Source organism: Monodon monoceros, unplaced genomic scaffold, assembly GCF_005190385.1.
Source record: "Monodon monoceros isolate NGI ecotype Baffin Bay Population unplaced genomic scaffold, NGI_Narwhal_1 Super_Scaffold_8, whole genome shotgun sequence".
Lineage (NCBI taxonomy): Eukaryota > Metazoa > Chordata > Mammalia > Artiodactyla > Monodontidae > Monodon > Monodon monoceros.
Genome location: NW_021703785.1, coordinates 47,090,668 through 47,097,708, shown reverse-complemented (window position 1 = coordinate 47,097,708; position 7,041 = coordinate 47,090,668). Strand labels below are relative to the sequence as shown.

General features: G+C 37.7%; 1 pseudogene; it reads left to right on the top strand.

Moving 5' to 3' along the window:
• Window positions 1–3,702: 3,702 nt before the first annotated feature.
• On the top strand, window positions 3,703–5,015 carry LOC114888180 (annotated as a pseudogene).
• The last annotated feature ends 2,026 nt before the right edge of the window (window positions 5,016–7,041 follow it).

Here is a 7,041-nt window from a genome sequence, read left to right as displayed (position 1 = left end):
GGTCAATCCCAAACTCCCAATCTATCCCTCCTCTCCTCCCTTCCCCACCACTGATGGTAACCATAAGTCTGTTATTCAAGTCTGTGAGTTTTGTAAATAAGTTCATTTGTATCATTTTTTTTTATATTCCACATGTAAGCAATATCATGTGATATTTAGCTTTCTCTGTCTGACTTACTTCACTTAGCCTGATAATCATCAGGTCCATCCACATTGCTGCAAATGACATTATTTCATTCTTTTTAGTAGCTGAGTAATATTCCCTTGTATAGATGTACCACATTTTCTTTATCCATTAATCTGCTGATTACTTCCATGTCTTGGCTCTTGTAAAGAGTGCAGCAATGAACATTGAGGTGTATTTATACTTTCAAACCATGTTTGATATGGTAATGATACTTTGCTGGGTATCCTGGGTTGCAGATTTTCCTTTTTAGCAGTTTGAATATATCATCCCACTCTTTTTGGCCTGCAAAGTTTATGCTGAAAAATCAGCTGATAACTTTATAGGGGTTCCTTTGTATAGGATTATTTGCTTTTCTCTTGCTGCCTTTAGTATTCTCTTTTTAACATTTTGCCATTTTAATTATGATATGTCTTTGTGTGGGTTGTTTGGGTTCTTCTTCTTTGGGGACCCTCTGTGCTTCCTGTATCTGGATATCTGTTCCTTCCATCATGTTTGGGAAATTTTCAGCCATAATTTCTTCAAATATATTTTTGATCCCCTTCTCTCTCTCTTCTCCTTCTGGGACTCCTATAATGCAAATGTTGGTATGCTTCATGTTATTCCAAAATGTCTTCATTTTTTTTTTTTTTCCTTTTTGCTGTTCTAATTGGGTGATTTCCTTTACTCTGTTTTCCAGAGCACTTCTGTTTATCACCTAGTCGCTATTAATGCCTTCTAGTATGTTTTTCATTTCAACTATTGTATTCTTTAGTTCTGACTGGTTCATTTTTATGCTTTCTATTTCATTTTTAAAATCCTCACTGTTTTCATCTGCTTTTTTCTCTAACTCATTTAACATTCTTATTAGCATGCTTTGAATTCTTTATCTAGTCTATTGCTTATTTGTTTCATTATTTATTTTTTCAGTTCTTTTAGTTGAGACCAGTTCCTTTGCCATTTCATTTTGCTTAACTTTCTCTGCCCCTATGAATTTAGGTGAAATGATTACCTATTAAGTCTTGAAGCAAGCACTGTTCTTATGTGGCAACATCCTGCCTTTGGTGGGAGAACTGGATTTGACATGGATACCAGTCACATCCTTCCTCAGTGTGTGCTGGCAGCTATTACTTGGTAGGGAGTGGGGCTGGAGATGAAAGGGCTAGAGCTGGAGCCAGGTGTAAGGTGGATTTCCCCTCTTCTCAGTGGCCATCACCACCCTATTGGTGGCAAGGTCTGATTCCAAGTTGCTGGAGCAGAAGACATGAGGGTCAGGCTTGAGCTGGCTTTGTTCCCTTGAAGTTGTTTGTTTTTTATTTTTTCCCCTCTCCCAGTACAAGACACTTACCCCAGTGAGAAAGAGTGCTGATGCGAGTGAGGTCTATGTGGACTGTCAGCTCATGTTGGCTGCACACAGAGTTTGGAGCTGTCTTTGATGCACCAGTGAGCTGCCTGTGCAGCTGTCAGCAATTGTTCCCCTTGCTCTGCTCAGACACAGCCTCAGGTCCCCTTTGTCCCTCACTGTCAATTACTCCCCCAGGATAAAATTGAGAGTCCTATAACAACAACAATAGCATTTTCACATAATTCCAATAGAATAATCTTTTTGAAATATTCAAAGACTTGCTGTGTACTTTAAAAATGTGTCAAGATCAAAATCCCAGTACAGCAAAATAGTATACTAAACAGAACACAACTAATAAATGATATGAAATAAGATTTAATGACCTTGAAATTTATGATAGCACAGAAAAATGGATAAGTGTAAATTTAATTTATTCATAGAAGGAAACAAAAGCAATTCTGCTTAAAAACAAATAAAACTTAAGGAATTTTTAAAGAGGTAATTAAATTTTCTAGGCATGTGATTAAAATAGGCTGGAAAAAGTTTTTTAACCTTTGGAAAAATAGAAAAAGAAAGGGATGGTTTGTAAGGATTTGTTGTATGTTTTAATTTTTCCTTTTAATCACTAGAAATCAATAAACAGTTTTATTTCTTATTTGGAGTTGTTGAGATATCTAGGAAAATAATAAACTTATTTGGAGTTTAAAACACTATGAATAAAAACAAGATATGTAGGATACAATTTGACAAAGAAAATATAACTTCCTAAAAAGTAAAATAAAAAAAAAAAAGCAAGGAACCATAAAACAACATTACCAGCAGAAGCAACAATATTTTAAAAATTTAAAACCACTTAGAATTAATACCAATTTAAATTTTTACATAATCATATGTATTTAAAGAAGATTTTTCTCATATGGGTAATATAAGACCAAGTAAAAGTCAAATCTATTTGATGTCCACAAGAGCAATGACTAAAACAAAGAAAAAATTAAAAATTGACAAATGTAGAACAGGATAATTTTTAATTGGTCGTCATATTAATATCTGAGATATTAGAATTAAAATGTAAAAAAACACTTTTTTCACAGAAAAAAGTATCATTATTTAAAACGTGCAATTACAAAAACTTTTAATTTCCTTGAAATTTGTATAAGGAAAATAAACACAGACATATACACACCACATATATACACAGTAAAAAATGTATAGGGAGTACAAAGATAACAGAAGAAATATTTTATGCTTGTTAATGTATTTTAACCTATTCCTTCCAGCCCTTGGCATATCAAAGAGATAAAAATAAACAATATTTAATAAAATTTCAATATATATTAATTTTAGTATTGTTTTGTACTAAAATCTACACCTTGTAGAGAATAAATGATGCATGTAAGCTTCCATGAAACATTTTACAACTCCTAACTATATTTTATGCCTAGAAATAACATTAAGGAATTCCAAAAATATTATCTTAATGAAATTAATTTTGAAATTAAAGTATAAATTACTTTAAAAAGCAATAAAATACCCAATATTCACCTAAATTATATGGGTATTACAATATACACTCTTATATGAACCCAATTTAAGGGTCTAGTAAAATTTATGATTAATACATATTTGAAAAGTAAAGATAATGAGAAACATATCTATGAAAAAATGGTATGTAGTCAAGATATAACAATGGACAATTTCAAAATTGTGTTACTACAAAGAAAGTTTTGTTACAAATAAAGACAAAATAATAGAAAATAAGTATATTGAAAGGTTAAATAGCACTATAATGATTGCAAATAAAATATTATAGCAAGTTATAATATTTCTACTATCTCTTTCAAATATTAAAATATATACGGTGACATCAATAGCAAGAATTTTTAAAGATAGGAAATTTTATAGACACTATTTCAAAATATATAACACATTTTAAACTGTGAAAATAATTTCAATAATAAAATATACTTCTAGAAAATGGAATTACATTTCTTATAGGTAGTAAATTGTGGTATTAGAAAGAAGAATCCTCTCTCAGAACCTTCCTGATGCCGCATTTGTATCTTGCTTCTCCAACCTCCAGGGCCCATTCAATCCTTCCAGCCTGTGACCAGCAGCAGAGGAAAACTAATTACATATCATTTTCTTGCCCCATCCACATCTTGAGGCAAGCAAAAAAATAGAATAAATTTTAACAATGAGGGAAATTGTGCACATCCTGGCCCGTCAGTGTGGCAACCTAATTGGTGCCAAATTCTGGGAGGTGATAAGTGATGAACATGGCATAGACCTCACTGATACCTATCATGGGGATAGAGACCTGCAGTTGGACTGCATCTCCATGAACTACAATGAAGCCACAGGTGACAAATATGTTCCTCGTGCCATCTTGGTGGATCTGGAACCTGGGACCATGGACTCTATTCGCTTAGGTCCTTTTGGTCAGATCTTCAGACCAGACAACTTTGTTTTTGGTCAGTCTGGGACAGGCAACAATTGGGTCAAGGACCACTACACAGAGGGTGCTGAGCTGGTTAAGTCATGGATGTGGTACTGAAGGAGGCAGAGAGCTGTGACTGCCTTTAGGGTTTCCAGCTGACCCACTTGCTGGTAGGGGCACAGATTCTGGAATGGGCACCTTGCTCATCAGCAAGACACGTGAAGAGTATCCCAATGACATCATGAAGCCTTCAGTGTAGTGCCCTTACCCAAAGTGTCCGAATCTGTAGCTGAGCCCTACAATGCCACCCTCACTGCCCATCAGCTTGTGGAGAACACTGATGAGACCTACTGCATCCACAACCAGGCCCTTTACAACATCTGCTTCCACACCCTCAAGCTGACCACGCCAACATAAGGGGACCTGAACCATCTCATCCTGGCCACCAAGAGTGGTGTCACCACCTGCCTCCACTTCCTTAGCCAGCTCATTGCTGACCTCTGCAAGCTGGCAGTCAACGTTGTGTCCTTCCCATGTCTTCACTTCTTCATGCCTGATTTTTCCCCTCTAACCAGAGGTGGAAGCCAGCAGTATCGGACACTCACTGTGCCCAAGCTCACCCAGCAGATCTTCTATGCCAAGAACACAATGGCTGCCTGTGACCCCCACCATGGCTTGTACCTCACCTTCTGTGGGTGAATGTCCATGAAGGAGGTGGATGAGCAGAAGCTCAACGTGCAGAACAAGAGCAGCAGCTACTTCCTGGAATCAATCCCCAGCAACGTCAAGACAGCTGTCTGCAACATCCCAATCTGTGGCCTCAAGATTGTGGTCACTTTCATTGGAAAGAGCACGGCCATACTGGAGTTGTTCAAGCTCACCTGAGTAAAGCTCTCTGCCATGTTCTGCTGGAACGCCTTCCTCCACTGTACACAGGCGAGGGCAGGGACGAGATGGATTTCACCGAGGCTGAGAGCAACATGAAAGACCTCATCTCTGAATACCACCAGTAGCAAGATGCCACAGCAGAAGAAGAGATTTTTGGTGAGGAGGCTGAAGAGGAGGCCTAAGGCCAAATCCCATCACCTAAGGCTTCTCAGTCCCTTCAGCCTTCTTCCTCAATCATCCCTTTCCTCTCACTCAGAATTTGCATTTTCTGACTCATTTTTTTTTTCTTTTTTTGGGAGGTGGGTAGAGGTTCTAGAACAGTGCCTGGCACATAATAGGCAATCAATAAATATTTGTTGTTTGTTAAATGTCTCCTCTCTCTTTCCACTTCTGGCAGAACCGTTACTGCCATTCTGGGAAACCCTATATTTCCTTCTGGTGCCCATTCCTCCCATCTGTCCAGTTAACATTTCCAACTTCATTTTCAAGATAACTCATCAAGAAGCTGGGTCTCATCAAATCTCATGTAGAACCGTGGGCTGACAACCCAGTTAGATGACCACCAACCTAGGCCTGTGTGGTAGCCCAGGAGAAAGGAAACCAAGCAGAAGGTAGAAGTCCCTACAAGGACGAGGTTTTTTTTTATTGTTTTTAACATCTTTATTGGGGTATACTTGCTTTACAATGGTGTTAGTTTCTGCTTTATAACAAAGTGAATCAGTTATACATACACATATGTTCCCATATCTCTTCCCTCTTGCGTCCCCCTCCCTCCCACCCTCCCTATCCCACCCCTCCAGGTGATCACAAAGCACCGAGCCGATATCCCTGCACCATGTGGCTGCTTCCCACTAGCTATCTACCTTACGTTTGTTAGTGTATATATGTTCATGACTCTCTCTCGCCCTGTCACAGCTCACCCTTCTCCCTCCCCATATCCTCAAGTCCGTTCTCCAGTAGGTCTGTGTCTTTATTCCTGTCTTACCCCTAGGTTCTTCATGACATTTTTTTTTCTTAAATTCCATATATATGTGTTAGTATACTGTATTTCTCTTTTTCTTTCTGACTTACTTCACTCTGTATGATAGACTCTAGGTCTATCCACCTCATTACAAATAGCTCAATTTCGTTTCCCTTTATGGCTAATATTCCATTGTATATATGTGCCACATCTTCTTTATCCATTCATCCGATGATGGGCTCTTAGGTTGTTTCCATCTCTGGGCTATTGTAAATAGAGCTGCAATGAACATTTTGGTACATGACTCTTTTTGAATTTTGGTTTTCTCAGGGTATATGCCCAGTAGTGGGATTGCTGGGTCATATGGTAGTTCTATTTGTAGATTTTTAAGGAACCTCCATATTGTTCTCCATAGTGGCTGAACCAATTCACATTCCCACGAGGAGTGCAAGAGTGTTCCCTTTTCTCCACACCCTCTCCAGCATTTATTGTTTCTAGATTTTTTGATGATGGCCATTCTGACTGGTATGAGATGATATCTCATTGTAGTTTTGATTTGCATTTCTCTAATGATTAATGATGTTGAGCATTCTTTCATGTGCTGGTTGGCAGTCTGTATATCTTCTTTGGTGAAATGTCTATTTAGGTCTTCTGCCCATTTTTGGATTGGGTTGTTTTTTTTTTTTTTTATTGAGCTGCATGAGCTGCTTGTAAATTTTGGAGATTAATCCTTTGTCAGTTGCTTCATTTGCAAATATTTTCTCCCATTCTGAGGGTTGTCTTTTGGTCTTGTTTATGGTTTCCTTTGCTGTGCAAAAGCTTTGAAGTTTCATTAGGTCCCATTTGTTTATTTTTGTTTTTGTTTCCATTTCTCTAGGAGGTGGGTCAGAAAGGATCTTGCTGTGATTTATGTCATAGAGTGTTCTGCCTATGTTTTCCTCTAAGAGTTTAATAGGTTCTGGCCTTATATTTAGGTCTTTAATCCATTTTGAGCTTATTTTTGTGTATGGTGTTAGGAAGTGATCTAATCTCATACTTTTACATGTACCTGTCCAGTTTTCCCAGCACCACTTATTGAAGAGGCTGTCTTACTCCACTGTACATTCCTGCCACCTTTATCAAAGATAAGTTGTCCATATATGCGTGGGTTTATCTCTGGGCTTTCTATCCTGTTCCATTGATCTATATTTCTGCTTTTGTGCCAGTACCATACTGTCTTGATTACTGTAGTTTTGTAGTATAGTCTG